General features: G+C 48.5%; 1 pseudogene across 1 annotated transcript in view; it reads right to left on the reverse strand.

The window, feature by feature from the left end:
• LOC308489842 (polycystin-1-like protein 2) overlaps positions 1-20,462 on the reverse strand; it is a 74,879-nt pseudogene that overhangs the window by 8,175 nt on the left and 46,242 nt on the right. The window contains exons 20-23 of the transcript in view: positions 7,259-7,489; positions 5,401-5,721; positions 3,457-3,578; positions 1,541-1,668 (exon numbers count right to left, since the gene is read on the reverse strand). The product of the transcript in view is annotated as a polycystin-1-like protein 2 (transcript). The remainder of the gene's footprint in view (positions 1-1,540; positions 1,669-3,456; positions 3,579-5,400; positions 5,722-7,258; positions 7,490-20,462) is intronic.

Consider the following 20,462-nt stretch of genomic DNA (forward strand, 5'->3'; position numbering starts at 1 on the left):
CTTAGGGGAGAGGTGGGAGTTATTATTGAATGGGTCCAGTTTCAGTTTTGCAAGAGGAGAAAAGTTCTGGAGATGGATGGTAGTGATGGCTGCACAATAATGTGACTGTACTTATCGCCACTGAACCATACATGGCTAACATGGTAAATTGTATGGTACGTATGAAGTTTAAAATAAGTAATTTTAAGTCGTTTTCTTTTTTTTTTTTCTACCTTTGTGGAGAGATTTCCTGGATTAGCAGGAGACTGTTTTTAATTCTATTTCTCCAACTAGTGTCACAGGTCAAAAAGAATTATTCTGTGCATGTTCTTGGCCTCCTTCCTGTTCCTTTTCCCTTCCACTCAAGATAATATTTTACTGTCTGTTTAGTTTTCCTCCCCTACCCACCCATATGAAGGAAGGACTAGTGTTTGGATGGTAAAAAGCTAAGTTCCCTTCCATTATAATGGGGTGGAGCAAGGGGGATATTTAAAAACTTGCTCAAACAATTTTGAGAAAGATTTAAGGGTTTTGGAGAGAGGCTTCCTAAAACAGCCGTGGGCTGAGTGTGAGGGCAGCTGAGAGGAGAGGAATGAAGCTCTGAGGGGTGGTGGATGGGCCTCCTTTGATGTTCTTGAAGAAATGCTGGAACTAAAGTTGCTATTGGACCACTACTGGCTGTTGGGTTTGAATTGGTGATACTCAAGAGATTGTGTAGGTTCCTGGTTTATGAGGCTGGTTATGTGGCATAAGGGTTGAGTGTCAAGATCAGGGGTCACACTCCTGATTCAGCTCCGAACTTGGATAGGTTACTTCACATCTTTGGACTTTAGCTTCCTCCTCTGAAAAGGAGTTAATAGGATCTGTCTCCTCATGTTGTTAAAGGAGAAAATCCGCATAAGGTTCTTAGCACAATGCCTGCCTCGTGGTAAGCACTCGAAGAATCTTTCTTACTTTAAAGTGGTTGCTGTGGTTGTTGGAGCAGAGGCTGGGGGAGGCTAAGATGCCCCTTGAAGGTATCTGGTTTCCATTTTTGGTGGAAGGAGGGGCGGGAGTGTATAATGTGCTATAGATGTGTTCCCAGCATCCTGAAACCACCCTCAATGTCAGCTTCTGCCCCTTCATTGTGCAACATGGTGGGAAAGGTAGCAAGGGGGATTTTTCCTAATTTTCAGGGGCCACCGGTGAGAACAAAAGTGCTAAACCCCTCCACAATGTAGATTCAGAGAACCCCCAGCTGTGGAAAACCACTTCTAGCATTTTTGGAAGGTCTCAGCAGAAACAGGAGCCCTGCTCCCCACACCCCCACCTTTCACACCCAGAAAGGACCACCATCTGAGTTCTTAGTTCCTCTGAGGGGCCCAAGTTCGATCCCTGAGCCAGGTCAGCCCTCAGGACCAGCAAAAGGGACCTGAAAAGGTTGCCATGGCAAACAGGTAAGCAGAACCTTTCCCTCCTCCTCCTTTGGACCCCACCCCAGGGAAGAGGGAAAGGGTGGCAGAGGGAGTGGGCACTCCGCCATTTCCATCCTTGCCCATGGAGCCACAAATCCACCCCTCACCTGCACGATCATGTGGTAGAGAAGGAACAGGAGGTAGAGGACCTCTGCAACCACCACAAAGAGGTACCAGCCATTGGTGCAGGGATACAGACGCAGGCTCTGCAAGTCTGCGGGTGCAAAGAAGGTTCCTGGGAAGCAGAATGTGTTGTTCTCACCCCATCCCCCACCCCTGGCGCCTCCCATTCACTGCCACTGCCTCTGTCCAGAAGTCATCCACGGGATGACTCCAGGTGAAGCCCTTCTGAGGGCGGGCCAGAGGCAGAAGAGACAATGAAGGTTTTTCAGACCCACAGACCCAAAGGATCCTCTAAACGGATGTCAAAGATAATGCCCAGATGAGAAGGGACAAAGGCAGCTGCAATGGAAGACCTGCCCCCTATTCTCTGCAGGGTGCTGGCTGTTAGCGCCCTCAGTCGCCTCCAGCCAAAGCACACCCACCCACCCAGCATCAGTTTACTGCAAGCTGGACATTTAAAGCCGGTTCATCTGAACACTGAGGATTCATTCATCTATTGATCAATATGCCTAAAATTCAACTGTTTGTTGAATGATCTTTCATTCATTTGTATGTCTTTTCCTTTTTTTTTTTGTATTGAAATGGTGTTTTTAGTGACTTTTTTAAAACCAATTTCGTTAATAAGGCTTCTGCCTACAAAGACAAAGCCAGCCCCAAGAACGGCAGAAGGGAAAGGCGCAAACAGCCTGAGTCCTACTGGTATCAGTGGCCTGCTGATCAACCAAACCTGAAACCTGTCCCACACTTCATATTTGTAGAAATACACAATTGGGGACCAGCCCGGTGGCTCAGGCAGTTCGTGGGCTCTCAACCACAAGGTTGCCGGTGCGACTCAACTCCCACAAGCGATGGTGGGCACATCGGCAACTAAGAGCGGCAATTGGATCTGGAGCTGAGCTGCGCCCTCCACAACTAAGATTGAAAGGACAACAACTTGACTTGGAAAAAAGTCCTGGAAGTACACACTGTTCCCCAGTAAAATCCTGTTCCCCTTCCCCAATAAAATCTTTAAAAAAAAACACCAACAAACATAATTGAATCAGGTGTGTTTGGGGACAAGTTGTTTAAGAGGTCCTTAAAAAGCCACAAAGATGACAAAAAGAACTAGGAAAACAAAAGAGGTACAAATAAACTCCAAAAAAAGTATTTGAAAGAAATTTTTGACAGTGGAAATGATAATGGAAGTTAATATGATAATAATGGAAGGCCTTTTCACAGTTCTGAAATTTTTTTAAAAAACTACCAACATTACATTTTAAATAAAAGTAATACATATTTTTTTATTGTTTTTTTTTTTTTTTAAAGGAGAGGTGGTTGAGTTTTAGGCAAATTGATGGTTACCTGAAGAGGCCTTAGGTCTGTGTTTACAATAGATTGTGATTAGCATTAAAAGAGGGCGGAAGGTGGGGGAATAGGGAGAAAGAGTAGAACATAAAATATCAGAGTATATCACGTGTAGTTAAGGGAAATATTTTTGAAGCTTTTGTCTCAGTTGTGTATATTTGTGTGTGTTGGATTACTTTGTAAAATGCACTTTGCTCTGTAGATTGAGGTACAAGCTGTAAAATACTGTTACCAGCTCACCCTCTCCCAGCCCCAGGAGAGTGCGAAGCTCAGGGATATAAGCTGCCTTCAGACCCCAACTGGGCTCTCTTAGGATAACTTGGGAAATAAGGCCCGAGAGGCTAGGGGTCCGCTAGGAATAAAGCTGGAGCAGCCCTGAAGCTTTGCCTTTGGGTGCCCAGGGAGAATCAGGACCCGCCCCCCCAAGTTTCCCCAAACAACTGTTTGCCCTGGAGCTCTGGCTCTGGGGTGGGAGGGCCCTAGCCTAGAGCGGGGTTGGGGGGGTGGGTGTCTGTCTTCTGGAACTCTGCAGATGGGTTCACCAGCAAGTGCCCACCCAGGGCGCGGGTCTCCAGGGTCAGAGCAATGATACAGAACAGGTTGACATTGGCATTGTAGACAGTGAACTCCACAAACACGGCTCTGGTTAGGCTGTCCAGCCAGGTGTCGTCAGAGATACTGGAGAATTCGGTGGGAAGAAGGGCTCCCTCCCCCCTCAGCCTGGGGAGGAGACCGGAGCTTCCTGTTGAGACTTCTTCCTTTGCCTCTGCTCTTCTCCCTGGGCCACAGGGCTTTGGGGCTGCTCCTGGGAGAGGTCATGTTTCCCCTCCCGTGGGGCAACATCTTGACACCCATGATCTCTGGCCTGTCAGAGCAGAGGTTCTCAAGGTGGGGGTCCCCAGGCCAGCAACATTGATTGGCATTATCTGGAAACTTATTAGAAATGCAGATTCTCAGCAGCCCCCCCATCTCCCAAATCAGAAACGCTGCAGCGGGGTGGGGTCTGGAGATCCATTCTTTGATGAGCCCCCAGGGGATTATGATGCTTTTTAACGTTTGAGGACCACGGTGTTAGAGGAGCCACATAAAACATCGGGCTTAGGCAGGCAGCAGCTGCAGCTGCTGAGGTCCCTCTTGGGCTGACAGCTCACATGAGACCAGTTCCTAGAGCTCTGCCTGCTGGTGTGGTGGAAACAGCGTGTCCCAGAAGCACCTGCGTTCAAATCCTGACTGCCCTGTGGGGCAAGCTAACAACTTTCCCAGGCCTCAGTTTCCTCGTCTACAATGCTGTTAATGCAGTGCCTCAGGATCATTGTGAAGAGAAAACGGAACGGTGTGAGAGAGTGTGTGTGTGTGTGTGTGTGTGTGTACGTACTAATGATAGCTGTTATTTCTTAGAGGAATAATGATGGGCCTATTTTAAAATATCCCCTGTTCCCATGGGTCTGCACCCTGCTTGGTACATTGAAGCAGGGAGAGAGTATCAGTTATTCCAAGTGACAGGAAAAGACCTTTTTCTAAAGTAGGCTGTTCTTGGCCTGTCCTTAATCCCAGGGGATCCCTGCCAGTTGTTCTCTTGGGAGTTTGTTATTTGTGTCGTAGGCAGGGCCAGGGTCCTGCCATCATAAACAACCTCAGTGTTGTGATAATACAATGGCGGAGACGGGTGCACACCACCCACTAACTTGTCGGCGGCTACACAGCGTGCAGGAGCAGTGCCAGGGCTTCTAACCTACAGCCCTCTGAGTGCGGTGTGTGCTGGGAGAGACAGTCTGCAGGGGCGCTGAGCATCCCCATTCTGGTTGGTCCAGGAGTGCCAGGCCCTGGGTGGGCTTCACCCAGGCCATTTCTCAGGGCTGTGTTTCCAGTGGGCAACCTTGAGGAGTGAGGTGGCATCTTCCTCTGCACAAACAGCAGGCTTCTGCCACTATAAAAGCAGTGAATGCTTCCAAGCTCAGTGTTCCCCTTTGGTCCTGCTAGGCACTGCACGTGCAGGCGTCTATCATGGCCCTCAGTGGGGAACTGACTCAAACCACCGTGAAGTTCTGCTACTCCTCTTGCTGTAATAAAGTCCTTTGTCTCTAACTCAGGAGTCACGTATCTTCTGCCTACACCCGTGAAACAGTAATAAGCTAGTTCATTAGCTACAAGTAGGGTAAAGCCTCAGCCCCTGCATGATTCTTGGTAAGGTTAATTAAGCCTTAACCACGCCCCACTTGCCTGGTGGAGAGCTTTGTACGACTGTGAGCACCCTATCCCACACTGGCTCTAGCAGAGGCCACTAGACTGAGATCACCAGGCTGAGAATGCTAAAGAGGGCCTTCCAACTCTGAGATCGCAGTTCCCAAGGGCCTGAAAAGATGACCTGAATAATTCTGAATCCCCCGTAATGACACGAGTGAGCTTGGCTCAGCCCGGTTTCGAAGCCTGCCCTTGCCAGTCAGACCTGGACTCCAACAAATGGCTTTCCTCGGCTGCACATGAATCAAGTCAGCTTTACCCTGATGCGCTTTGGCGATCAGTCCCCAAGGGAACCACATAACCTCCTCCCTGGTATACAGTTTGCCCCAGATGGGATCCCCTCGGCGCTGGCTCTGGCTCTGGTACTGCCACGCCTGGGTGAAGCCATTGCCGCTATTGAGGTTGGAGGCATTCCAGCCTTCGCCATAGTCTGACGTCTTCATCATCCAGGGAAGATGGTGCATGGCAGCCGTCAAGAGATGTCTGCAGCTGTGGGGCAGAAGTGCAGTAGATTTCCCGGACTCTCACTTGGCGAATCTGGCACTGCCAACCAGTTTGGAGTTCCCACCAGTGAAGAAGCCTGAAGATCAAAACTAGATGGGTAAATCTAGCAAGCCAGATCATCTTAACACATTCCCATCTCCCTGCCCGGATGCTAATGTGACTATAAAGATAGCCAAGAGAAGTGCCTGGCCAATCATAGGCAACAGTCATTACTGTCTCCTTTCCCGGGACCTGTGCTACTTCCCGCATAACTTCTCTTAGGGAATGGCACTGCCACCACCCAGTCATCAACCTGCAGCCCATCTGTGCCCTTTCCCTCAATGTCCACATCCTAACGCTCAGCAAGCCCATCAATTCTACCTCTTTGATGTTGTCTCCTTCCATCACCCCGCCCTGATCGCTGCCTCAGCCCCATAATTGACCCCCAGCATACTAACTTACCCACCCTCTACTCCAACTCACGTGTTTCCAGAAGGAGCCTTCTGGAAGTTTGATTATAACACAGGTTTAATTATGTTACTCCCTCATCAATAGCTCCGTATTTCCTTGAGCAATAAATAGGACTTTCGAGACCTTTATGGTCTGGTTGCCATTGCTCTCTTCTGCTTTGCTTCTCACTGGTATGCTGTAGTCACACAGCAACCTAGCAGTCTGTCCTCTCCAATCTTTCCTTAGGGAAAGGTGACCCTGTGGGATTGTCCCTCATTGGGGTTGAGTTTATGCTACTCTAAGTCTCCATGTTTGGTCCTTGTAAGCAGGGTCTGCAGTCAAAGACGGGTAAGATTTCTCAAGGGAGAAACAACCTAAGCCAGACGGGACCCCCCTGGGCCCCCATGAGCTAATGTAAAGTCAGGAGGTAGCTGTGCCCCTCCTTCTGAGAAGCTGCTGACGCATGCCTCAACTGTTGTCCTTTATCCTCAGGTGTAATGGACCCATTAGAACAACAGCATCTCGCCCCTCCTGTTTGGCTCATGAGATAATCTTATCTTGTGAGACTTGTTCCCCCAGGGATTGTATGCACCACACCTTGGTCATTTGGGGGATGGTATGCATCGGTTGCTTTGGGACATTATGGGATTTGGAATAAATGATTATTGTGTGGTGTAAGAGTTTCGCAGACCCTGCCCCTAATCGTGTGATTTCTATTGTGAAAAATCAACAAATACCCACGGTGACCCAATTCGGTGACCCGATTTGGGGCTCTAGTCCCTTGAGGCTGTGAGTTCCTTGGTCCTCTGTGATTTAACTATATTTGAGCCTCTGTCTCTTTATGATAGTTTAACCCTCGCCGCCTCCCCACGGCTTGTGTTGTGCAGGACTCAACAGTATGCCACTCCTACCTGACACTGCAGCCACACTCCATGCTTTGTTGTTCCCGGAACGTGTCATGGTGTTTCGGGCTTGCCCTTTTCTCACGTTGTCCCGTCTGCCTGGTACCCCATTTCTGCCTAGCCCATTTATGTTCAGCCAACTCTCATTTAGGAAGTTCACTCCGCATCGAGGGAGGGTTAGGGCCCCTCTCTGTGTACAGTCTTCTGAGGGTCTCTCCTTTAAAGCATGTGCTTAGAAGGTTATCGGTTCTCTATAAGGCTGATGCTGACAGTGGCCCATACCCGTTCCTAGCAAGAGGGTGCCCCAGGGCGCCGACACACGTCCTGGGGGGGAATGACTGTACAGGTTGCTCATGAGGGGGGTATGGGCCCACATGAGGGACTCCTGGAAACTCAGCCTGGCTGAAAAGCCTTGGGTGACGCTGTGCTGGAGATGTCTGGTAAAGTGGTAGGTGCTGGGGTCCCGGTGCCCATAGGCCATCAGCAGCAGCGTCCACAGGAAGCTTGGGTCCACTGGGAAAGGAGGTGCAGCCCCTGATTAGGCAGGGTCCCTGACTCCCCAAAGCCCAGGGCAGGCAGTGGAATGGCACATGGGCTCAGAACAACTGTGGGCTTGTAGACCAACTACTTGACCCTTTGGTGACAGTGGGACTGATTCTTATAGAGACCGCAGAAAGGACTGGAGTCCACAGACCATGAGCCTCCTGCCCAGGTTCCAATCCTGGCTCTGCCACTTCCTATTCACGTGTCCAGTGCAAGCGACTCAACCCTGTACCTTACTCTCTTTATCTGTGAAATGGGGTAATAATTGTATTATACAGGGTTGTGATGAAGGAGTCAACAGAATATTTACAAAGCACTTGAAATAGTGCCTGCACAGAGTTCATGCTACGTAAGTGCATTTTAAATATTATTATTTTATTTTAAAAATAGGGCATCTGCCATATTGTAATGCTGAGGATGGAGCAATGAAGATGACAGATGTGTTCCCTGCCCTCATGGAGCGCCCCTGTCTTGTAGGAGACAGGTGAGTGTGATATAAGGACCCCAAATACAAAGATTTAGTTTAGGAGGCCGGCCATCAGAATCATGTGGGGGATGTGACGCCTTACTGAACCAGAATCTCTGGGACCAGGGCCTGGGAACTGGCATTCTGGAGCCCCCCACCCCCTTCCCAGGATAACTTCCCAGGGCTCTGACCAAATCCCTCAGCCCTCTTCATTCTGCACACGCTACTCCTTCTGCACAAGCCCGCCAGCTCTCTGCTCTGGCCAGTGGAAGGGCAGGCTAGGCATGCGGCACGGTCAGTGCCCTCTTCAACTGCACCTTCACCCATGGCCTGGTGTGTTGCGTCCTGCACAACACAAGCCGTGGGAAGGCGAGGGAGGCGGCGAGGGTTAAACTCTCATAAAGAGACAGAGACTCAAATGTAGTTAAATCACAGAGGACCAAGGGACTCACAGCCTCAAAGGACTGGAGCCCCGAATCGGGTCACCGTGGGTATTTATTGATCTTTCACAATAGAGATCACATGATTAGGGGCAGGGTCTGTGAAACTCTTACACCACACAACAATCCTTATCCCATAATCGTCCCAAAGCAACCGATGCATACCATCCCCCAAATGACCAACGTGTGGTACATACAATCCCTGGGGGGAGCAAGTCTCTCAAGATAAGATTAAGATTATCCCATGAGCCAAACAGGAGGGGCGAGATGCTATTGTTCCTGAGGGTAAAGGACAATAGTTGAGGCATGCGTCAGCAGCTTCTCAGAAGGAGGGGCACAGCTACCTCCTAACTTTACATTAGCTCATGGGGGCCCTAGGGGGGTCCCGTCTGGCTTAGGTTGTTTCTCCCTTGAGAAATCTTACCCGTCTTTGACTGCAGACCCTGCTTACAAGGACCAAACATGGAGACTTAGAGTAGCATAAACTCAACCCCAATGAGGGACAATCCCACAGGGTCACCTTTCCCTAAGGAAAGATTGGAGGGGACAGACTGCTAGGTTGCTGTGTGACTACACTGGTGGGTGACAACCTGGGGGTGTGTACTATATGCTCCTCTGAGCAGGACTGAGTCTGTTGCCTGCATGAAACCCACTCATCACAATTTCCACTGGCTTCCTTCTCTCCCCCTGTACTTTTCCCTTCCCTACACATGCTTTCCAGTATCACCTCCCTATGACTTGTACCCAAATCATTTTGTGGGGAACCCAGACTAAGACACACACTAAGTCTTGAAAGCTCCTGGCCAGAGGGCCAGGGGAAGCCTGTCTGAAGATACTGTGTTTGGGCTGAGAATGCAAGAAGAAGAGGACTTAGCCAGAAGAGAAGGTGGGGAGGGGAGAGGAAGGGAGCTCCTTCCCGCAGACTAGATGGAACATCCTGGGGAAAGGCCTGGGTTCAGGAGTAGGTACTGTGTCCCAGAACCTGCAGAATGACGTGTCACTGGAGCTCAGGGCACAGGGGGCTGAGAGAGGTAACCTAGAAAGGGTGGAGCCATAGTAGGAGTTGGGACGTGAACCTAGGGCCATGAGGGGCCAGCGAATGATTTTAAGTGTCAGGGAGAAGCTGGTGTGAGTTGACACGTAGGAAAAACAACCAAGGGGCTATCAGAGGTTGCATGGTGTCTGCTTGAGTCTGCGTTGAGAACCAGCAAGTGGGAAGATCGCTCGTGGGTAATCTTGGCTGCCGACCCACCATTGCTCTAATTAGGACAAACACTTTCTGTTCCTTGAGGTGGATGGTTTACATCTTCTCAATGTCAGCAGCCAAGAGGTGGCTGGTATGGTAGACATTTTTTCTGCTGTTTCTTCATACTTGGAACAAGACAGAGGGGTCTATGGAAGTAAGGACAAAAGGACAGTCCCCCAAATGGGCAGTGGAACCAGGCTCTTCATTTGCAACCAGGTACAACCAGAATCCACTGTTCCGCCTCTATGGGGACCCTTTCCCAACACTGTCCTCTGTGCTCTGCCCATGCCATCCCAGTGCCGGGAATTCTGTCCCTCCTCCATCTGGAGAATTCTCCTTGTACTGAAACCACAAATGCCTTCTGCCCCCTGAAGTGTTCCTGACTCCCGAACGCTGCCTTCCTTGCGTTCCTGTTCCTGGACTCTAAGATAGGTCCCAATGCTTCTGAAGCTTGGATAGATGGACGAATGAAGGGTAACCAATGTTGCAAAGTCCTGCCATGTCTAATTCCTGTATATTCTTTTTCAAATCACTTTACTGTGTTATAATTTTTATAAATTCACCCATTGGAAGTTTACAATGCAATGATGTTAGTAAATTTATAATAAATGTAAAACAAGTCAGTTTTAGAACATGTTCATCACCCCTAAAGGTTCCCTCATGTCCCATTGAAGTTAGTCCCCACTTTCACTCTGCTCCCATCCTCAGCCCCATTCATTTGCTTTCTGTCTGTATAGATTTTCCTTTTCTGGATGTGTCATGTACATGGAATCATATGTACGTCGTTTCTTGTCGGAAGCCATAGAAATCCCCAGGCCTTGCCTAGGCAGAACTTCCTGGTCACAAAACCCAAAGCCCGCGCGCGCCAAACCCAGAGCCCGCGCGCGCCAAACCCAGAGCCCGCGCGCGCCAAACCCAGAGCCTGCCCATTTCCTTGTACCTCATACGGCATCGCCCTGTCCTAGCCTATCAGCCCGCGACAAGTACCTCGCCACCCTATGACATAGCATATCCCACCCCCATCTGACATAGCTATATATATAACCCGCCATCGTAATAAAATTTTGAGGCTTGATCAGATCCCTGTCTTGCCTCCATTCTTCGCGTCTCCTGTCTCCCCTTTTTTTTTCATCCTCAACAGGTTTCTTCCCCTCGTCCCACGTTGCATTGTCCTGCCGGTCGGGACATTTTGGCGCCCAACGTGGGGCCCGAGGTACGAAGATTCTATGAGGACACCTACTCTGGAAACCGCCGCGGCCCCCCCCCCCTCCCTGAGCCTCCACGGGCTGGCTTCTTTCGAGCCCACGCAGTTTTCACTCGTGGGACAAGACTCGAGGGCCTCCCCGGCGCGAGTGTGGCTTGTTTCGAGCCCGTAAGGGACAAGACTCGACAGCCCCCTCGGCAGTAAAAAGGCTCGTTTGGAGTTCACGAGGTATTCACCCGTAAGAAAAGACTCCAAGTTTGCCCGACGTTGGAGTAGCCGCCCAGCGAAGGACGAGAGATTGGTGAGTAGGTGATTGACATGGGACAGGAGTTGAGTTCACATGAACTCTTCCTTAAGGGTATTAAGGAATCTCTCAAGATGCGGAGAGTTAAGGCTAGAAAAAAAGATTTACGTGAGTTTTTCAGTTTTGTCTCTGATATCTGCCCCTGGTTCCCCCAAGAAGGAACGATTGATCAAAAATATTGGAAGAGAGTTGGAGACTGTTTTAATGATTACTATCGGGTTTTTGGACCCAACAAGGTCCCTGTATCGGCATTCTCATATTGGAATCTGATTAATGATATCCTAAAAATACATTCCTCAGACCCAGATGTTAGAGAGATCTTACAGACAGGGGAAACAGTCCTAAAAGAGAGTTCCCGCCCCCCTTCTGTCTGCCGATCTGTTTCAATAGACATGCCAGAGGAACCTAAAAAACAAACTGATAATCAGGAAGCCTCTGCCTTAGAGAATCACCCATTAAAAGACCCCCCTAAAATCTACCCTTCCCTTTTGGCCTTTAATAATCAGGACCAGCTCTCCCCAAGAGACCAGATAGATTTAGAGGAACAAGCTGCCCGCTATAATAAAAAAGAAGATCCCTGGGGCCTCGCCGCGCCAACCTTGCGCGCCCCTTCACAAAAAATACATACCCCTCCCCCTTATGTCCCCCCTCAGGAACTCCCAACATTCTATGACCCAGTCTTAAACCCAAACCCACCCCTATTCCCTCAAGACACCCTAGTTCAAAACACCCCATCCTTAACCGATCCCATTAGGCAGGCAAAAATATCTTTACCCAAGAAATTTCTTCTCTTAGAGAGACACTCCAACAAAAACGCGAACATATGCAACTCCTAAAGGAGCTGCATGCCCTTGAAAAAGAACTTAAAACCTTAATGCCTAACCAAAACCCTGAAAAACCTCAAAAAGGCCCAATACTTAATAAAAAGACCCTAATGACCTTTCCAGTTACCCGCAGCCAAAACCGTGGCCCACCCTCTCAAGAGGATACAATGGAAGAGACTGACAATGAACCCCCCGACTCTCATAATCCCCCCTCGGCCGATGAGGCCTCTGACACAGAAGACCCAGAAGATAACACTCCCAACTCCAATGATCCCACTGGCCAAAAATATCACCGGCTAGGCATCAAACATATTAAAGATTTAAAAGGTGCAGTAAGCTCTTATGGCCCGACAGCGCCCTACACCTTGGCAATTCTTGAAGGTCTCAGTGACCGTTGGCTCACACCCAATGATTGGTTTAAATTAGCTCGTGCCACCCTTTCTGGGGGGGACCACGTCCTCTGGCACACAGAGTTTAAAGAAAACTGCCGAGAGATAGCACAGCGCAATAGTGAAAATAGAACAACAAGATCATGGACTCGGGATAAATTACTAGGAGAAAAACCCTATCATACCAATGAAATCCAGGCAACTTTTCCCCCGGGGCTGTTAGCTCAAATTCAGAACGCTGGTCTCAAGGCGTGGCGCCGCCTACCTCCAAGAGGCTCCGCTACCACCTCCCTGGCAAAGATTCGTCAGGGCCCCGAGGAGCCATATTGTGAGTTTATCAGCAGACTCACCGACGCCGCCGAACGGTTGGTCGGAGAAGGCGAGAACGACAGCGCCTTTGTTAAACATTTAGCCTATGAAAATGCTAACCCCACTTGCCAGGCAACCATTCGCCCCCACCGTGGAGGCAACCTTGCTGACTACATTAAACTATGCTCAGGGGTTGGAGCCTCCCATACCTTGGGACTCGCTATCGGAGCCGCCCTCCGAGACTTTGCCTCAAACAAGCCTCCTAATCAACAATCTAGATTATGTTTCTCCTGTAAACAACCTGGACACTTTAGTCGAGATTGCCCAATAAAAAATAGAGGTCCACAACCCCAAAATTCATCACAGCCCCCACCGACACCCTCCAGACCAATGCCTTCCACCGTGTGCCCAAGATGTCGACGGGGCAAACATTGGGCCTCTGATTGTTATTCTAAAACAGATATTGAAGGTATCCCCCTTTCCAGGAAACCGGGAAACCCCAGTCGGGGCCAGCCCCTGGCCCCTCCATCGGGACACAACCTAGGGGCTGTCAGGTTTGTTCCCCAACAACCAAGTCCTCAGATCCTCCCAGCTCAAGTGTCGGTTCCCTCCACCGGGCTACCCCCGGAAGCGCAGGACTGGACCTCTGTGCCGCCGCCGACTCAATACTAACCCCAGACCAAGGGGTCCAACTCGTTCCCACCACCACGACGGGACCTATGCCCCCGGGAACATTTGGACTTATATTGGGACGGGGCAGCTCTTCCCTCGCCGGCCTGAATATAATCCCAGGAGTCATAGATAATGATTATACAGGACTCATACAACTCTTAGCCTCGGCCCCTCTGGGCCCTGTATCCATAGTAAAAGGCCAAAGGATAGCACAGCTTGTGCTTCTCCCATTAGACACCTCTAATAAACAATATCTGACACCAAAGAGACGGGAGTCCGCCTTCGGCTCCTCAGATGCCTATTGGATACAACAGGTCACTTTAGAGAGGCCACTTTTAACCCTGTACTTAGATGGAAAAAAATTTCAAGGTTTAATAGACACGGGAGCGGACGCAACAGTCATCTCAGATAGATACTGGCCTTCAACATGGCCCTCTAAAGCCTCATATACCCATCTACAGGGCATAGGACAATCAGCCAATCCCAGACAAAGCTCTAAAATACTCTCATGGGAAGACGAAGAGGGCAATACTGGTAAGGTCCAGCCATATATTATTTCTGGAATTCCCATTAATCTGTGGGGCCGTGATATCCTATCACAACTCAAACTTATCATGTGCAGCCCCAACGAAATAGTTACTCAACAGATGCTTAACCAAGGCTATCTCCCTGGACAGGGACTGGGAAAAGCTGGTCAAGGGATAAAAAATCCCCTCTCTATAAAGCCCAACCCTAACCGACAAGGATTAGGCAGTCAGGATTTTTCCTAGCGGCCATTGATCCTCCTGCACCCCATGCGGAGAAGATAAAATGGAAAGATAATTCCCCCGTTTGGGTGGACCAATGGCCACTACCTGAGGAAAAGTTGTCCGCAGCTTCTCGGTTAGTGCAGGAACAATTAGCGGCAGGACATATAGAACCAACTACTTCGCCATGGAATACACCCATTTTTGTTATTAAAAAGAAGTCTGGGTCTTGGCGCCTCCTTCAGGATCTCAGAGAAATTAATAAAACCATGTTCTCCATGGGAGCCCTCCAACCAGGCCTCCCTTCCCCGACAGCTATCCCAGCTAACTATCACAAGATTATTATAGACCTTAAAGATTGTTTCTTTACCATTCCTTTACACCCCCTGGACAGAGAGCGTTTCGCATTTAGCCTGCCTGTAACCAACTTCAAGGGTCCTATGCAGCGCTTTCAGTGGAAAGTCCTCCCACAAGGCATGGCCAATAGTCCCACCCTATGCCAAAAATTTGTGGCACAAGCTGTGGATCCTGTTAGAACACAATGGCCCACTATTTATATTATTCATTATATGGACGATATCCTTCTAGCAGGAAAGACCACCACAGAGGTACTCCAATGCTGCCAACACTTAACTCACAATCTTACCACTTATGGACTCCAACTTGCCCCCAATAAGATCCAGCTCAAAGACCCCTACTACTATCTGGGATTTGAGCTACATAATCAGTCCATAACCACCCAAAAAGTCCAACTTAAAACTAGTCATTTATACACTTTACATGACTTTCAAAAATTTTTGGGAGATATTAACTGGCTTCGACCATACTTAAGGCTCACTACAGGAGACCTCAAGCCCCTCTTTGATATTCTTCAGGGAGACTCAGACCCTCTCTCCCCTCGAGAGCTGTCGCCTGAGGCAAAGGGCTCTCTTCAATTACTAGAAAAGGCAATTCAACAACAACAAGTCACCTTTCTATCATACAAACAGCCCTTCTCCCTCATTATTTGTGCAACCCCTCATACACCTACTGGGGTCTTATGGCAAGATAATCCCCTCTTCTGGGTTCATTTACCCTCCTCCCCGTCTAAGGTCCTAGTCACATACCCATCCCTGGTAGTCAAACTTATTAAGATAGGAAGAGAAAAAAGCCGACAACACTTTGGCAGGGACCCTGATCAGCTCATTCTCCCCTACACTAAAGAACAGCTTAATTGGCTAACCCAAAATAACGATGACTGGATCATTTCCCTTACATCATTTCAGGGCAAGATAGATAATCATTATCCCCCTAATAAACTCCTACAGTTCTCCAGACTACATCCCTTTGTTTTTCCAAAGATAACAGCCACTAAACCATTACAAAATGCCGCCTTGGTTTTCACGGATGGGTCTTCTTCTGGCGTAGCAGCATATGTCATTAACTCACAAAGATTTCAGGTGCAGTCTCCATTTCAGTCTGCCCAACTTGTTGAACTTTATGCCGTTATAAAGGTGTTTAAAAAACTACAGGAGTCACCCTTTAACTTGTACACTGATAGTGCCTATATCGCCCTGTCTGTGCCCCAACTAGAAACAGTGCCATATATCAAGCCCTCTACCAGCGCTGCCAAACTTTTTCAACAACTACAACATCTCATACTACAAAGACAGACCCCATTTTTCCTTAGTCATCTTCGGGCTCATACTGACCTCCCTGGACCCCTTTCACAGGGCAATGCTATAGCAGACAATCATACCCGCTTAGTATGTCCCTTAACCTTAGATCCTATAACGCGAGCCACCCAATTCCACAACTTACATCATGTCAATGCCCACACACTTCGCTTGTTATTCAAAATTACCCGAGATCAGGCTAGACACATTGTTAAAAGTTGCTCAGGGTGCATAACCTTTCTGCCTCTTCCTCACCTAGGAGTTAACCCAAGGGGCTTACTCCCTGGACAAATCTGGCAGATGGACATTACACATATTCCTGAATTCGGCCATTTAAAGTATGTACACGTAACTATAGATACCTTCAGCGGCTTCATGGTTGCCACCCTTCATGGGGGCGAGGCTACAAAAAACATCATAGCCCATACCCTCCAATGCCTTACCACACTAGGAAAACCTCAAACTATAAAAACAGACAATGGACCAGGGTATACCTCCCAGGCATTTCAAGCCTTTTGTGCTCAATTCCAAATCAAACACGTCACTGGCATCCCTTACAATCCCCAAGGCCAGGGCATTGTAGAGCGAGCCCACCAGACACTCAAAAACACCATCAACAAGTTAAAAACCACCACTGCCTATCCGACCAAAGGATCTCCTCGTAATGTTCTCAGCCATGCATTGTTTACCCTTAATTTCCTACAACTTGACGCTCAGGGAAAATCGGCTGCCGATCGCTTCTGGCACCAAGAAACAAAAAATCAATATGCTACAGTTATGTGGAAAGATCCATTAACCTCCAAATGGAACGGCCCCGATCCAGTCCTCATTTGGGGACGTGGGTCAGCCTGCATTTATGATTCTCAGGAAGGCGGCGCGCGATGGCTGCCAGAGCGTCTCGTTAAGCCTGTCAACACCCCAAATCCAAATAACACATAAAGACTCCAGGGATATCTTCCCTGAGAAAATCTCTCTCTCTTTTCACAGGACATAAAGTTCTTCATGGAGTCCTTCACTTTGACACTCTTCACATTCCTCATCATCCCCGTTTACGGAGGGTTTGGGCCCCCCGTAAGCCGCGAGCAGCTATACAGACAGCTCTATGGCAACCCATGTGACTGCCCGGGAGGCACAGTGCCCAGTGGATACCTCCGTGCCCACACCGAGGAGCCAGCCCCACAAGGACAGGTAGATTTAGCATACTTAGCATCCACTGATTGCGGTAATAAAGTAGCCTACCTCGCCTATAATCCTAATATAAAGGGGGGATTCGGACTAGGAATAGATGAAACACAATGGACCTGTACCAATAAGCCCCGCATTATTCCCCCCATTGCAGGACTACCACCGCCCTGCCCCAGCGAATGCAGCTATTTTGATCAAATGCATTCTTCCTGCTACACAACCACCCAAATTTGTACTGGCTCAGACAACCAAACTTATCTCACAGCCATGTTATTGAGACGTAGGTCCGCCACATTCGGAGGCGATTGGGACTCCACCTCCCTCTCTGACAATAACAAATATAGTCAGGCGGGCTGCAGTGGTACAATTGGAAATAAAGTCTGTTGGCCAACTAAAATGCCTGTCCACATTTCAGATGGCGGAGGGCCAAATGACATAATAAAAGAGACTCTTGTCACTGAGCACATTCAAAAAATACTCCACCACCTATTCCCCCCTTTAACTTACCACCCCTTGGCTCTCCCAAAATCCCGGGATATGGATTTAGACACACAAACCAACAACATTCTCGAATCCACCTTCTGGGCCTTAAATCATTCCAACCCTTCTCTTGCCCAGGACTGCTGGCTTTGCATGACTATGGGAACTCCCATACCTACTGCAATCCCCTCCAATATCACAGTAAACACACAAATCTCTAACTGTTCCCGTCTCTCCCTTCCTCTTAGAGTTCAACCTGTAGGATTTAATACCTCCCCCTGCTATCAGGGACGATTTCAAAACAACACTTTTGATGTAGATCTAGGGTTTGTCACTTTTACTAACTGTTCTGACATCATTCAAGTTAACGGAACCTTGTGTTCTAGCCCTGGACAAGTTTTCATATGTGGGAACAGCCTCGCTTACACCACGTTACCCACCAACTGGACTGGACTTTGTGTCTCAGCTAGTCTCCTCCCTGATATCTCTATTATCCCAGGAGACACACCTGTCCCTCTCCCCAGCCTAGAATTTGCCACCGGGCGCCACAAGCGTGCTATTACAGCCATTCCCTTACTCGTAGGGCTAGGAATTACTGCTGGAATAGCCTCGGGTACCGCGGGAGTAGGTGTTGCAGTCCAGTCCTACAATAAACTATCACGCCAGCTGATAGATGATGTCCAAACACTTTCTGGGACCATCAATGATCTCCAAGATCAGATTGACTCTTTAGCTGAAGTAGTCTTACAAAACCGTCGAGGCCTAGATCTTCTCACTGCAGAACAGGGAGGTATCTGCTTAGCTTTACAGGAACGCTGCTGCTTCTATGCTAACAAGTCTGGGATCGTCCGAGACAAGATCAAAAAACTACAAGAGGACCTAGTAAAAAGACGCAAAGAACTCTTCGAAAACCCGCTCTGGACGGGTCTCAACGGACTTCTCCCCTACCTGCTCCCCACCCTTGGCCCCCTCCTATGCATCCTTCTCTTAATAGCCTTCGGGCCATGGGCTTTTAGGCGCATTACTGACCTCATTAAAAACCAAATCGATGCTGTTTTGGCCAAACCAATCCAAATCCATTATCAGCGGCTAGCAACAGGGGACGGCCTCGAAGAAGGCTATCTTGGCTTCCTCCCCACGGGGACGGCATAATACTAAGGGTATGTCTACTCCCCCCACGAGTTGGGGAGGGGTATGGGCACCGAGGTGAGTGCAAAGCAAAGCATTTGCAAGGAAAGGGCTCGACTCACAACGGTCGGCTCCCTTTAACTTTCCTGAGAACATACCTGGTTTGCATAGAGGTTGGTATCAAAAAATCTCTACCTCTCCTCCACAAAAGATACCCAAAACCATCCAATAACGAGCTCTGCTCGTTGGAGGAACCAGGCCTCTGTTCCCTCACTCGGTCAAGGCCCACCTCCTTTAAACAAACAAAAAGGGAGGAGTTTCTTGTATCTGGCTTCTTTCAATTAGCATGTTTTGGTTTTCATCCGTGTTGTTGTGTATATTAGCAGTTCCTTTTTAGTGTTGAGTAGTGTTCCATTGTATGGCTATACTCCCTTTTGTTTATCCATTCAGCCATCAATGAGAATTTAGATTGTTTCTGGTTTGGGCTATTATGAATAATACTGCTATGAACATTCACGTAGGCGGGTGTGGGGGGCATACATTTTCATTTCTCTTGGGTGGATTTCTAGGAGTGGTCAAATATCTTTTGGTTTTTTCAAATGAAGCTGCTATGAACATTTGTGTACAAGTTCCTGCATCAAAATAAGTCTTAATTTCTCTGGGATAAATGTCCAAGAGTGCAATTGTTGGGGTGTATGGTAAGTTCATTTTTAGATTTGAAAGGAACTGCCTGACTGTTTTCCCACCAGCAACATACGATGTTCCAGTTTCTCTACATCTTGTCAGCGTGTGGTCCCTCTTCTCACTTTACCCATTCTGGTGGGGGTGTACTGACCCACCAGTCTTTGGATCCATGTACTTCTGTCCATCCCACTTCCAGCACATGTCATCTCTTGTCAGACCCATTGCAGTATTCTTCCTCCTGGCCTCCCCACTTCCAGTTTTTACCTAATACCTCAGATTTCCAAGAGCAGCCGCAGTAATTTTTCTAAAATCACAAACAGACCATGCTTCTCTCCTATTTAAAACACTCCAAAACCCTAGCATTGACTCGGGTCCTGCAAGGCCCTGCACAACCTGCTTCCCACCACCTCTTTGCCTTCATCTTGAACCATTCTCCCTTAAGCTCCTGTGCTTCGGCCATACTGTCAATAATTATCAAATGAAAAGCTGTGTCCCACCTCAGGGCCTTTGCACATGCCCAGTGTGCAAACCCTCTCTTCCCCTATCCTCCAGGAGCCAGTTTAGGTAGCACCTCAGCAGAGAGGCCTGCACTCACTTACTCTCCCACACCCACACCCTATTCTCATCACCGTTCACATTTATATGTCTACTTGTGCATTTCCTTATTTAATGTGTCTCCCCAGATGGGCTGTTCATTCCAAGGTCAGCACCCTGTTCCATTCAGACTGTACTGCACTGCCTGGGGCTAGGGTGGGAGCGGGGATTGACTTCAATGAGCAAGAGGAAAGCTTCTGGGGTGATGAAGCTATTCCGAATCTGAATTGTGGTGATGGTTGCACAACTCTATACATTTACTAAAATCAGCGAGAACCAAAAATGAATTACACGTTTACAAGTGGATTGCATATAAATCATGTTCTCAAGCCATAGCACTGCCTGGCACAGAGCAAGTACTCTCTGAATAATTATCAAAGGAATGACTTAATGAATATTTAATTAGTCAGGAGGCTGGCCTCTCCTTGGAGAAACATTATGCTTGTGTTGGGAATAAGATTTTAATGGACCTTTTGGATCTCTAAAGCCAAAACCCTAATCCAGAGTGGAAGAATACAGGCCCATGTTGGGGTAACCTCACTGGGTAATGATGTAGAAACCTGGGCTTTTGTTAGTTCCTGTTTTGTTTTCCCTGAAAGTCAAGATCTCTGCATGGA

The sequence above is a fragment of the Rhinolophus hipposideros genome (assembly GCF_964194185.1).
Source record: "Rhinolophus hipposideros genome assembly, chromosome: 21".
Lineage (NCBI taxonomy): Eukaryota > Metazoa > Chordata > Mammalia > Chiroptera > Rhinolophidae > Rhinolophus > Rhinolophus hipposideros.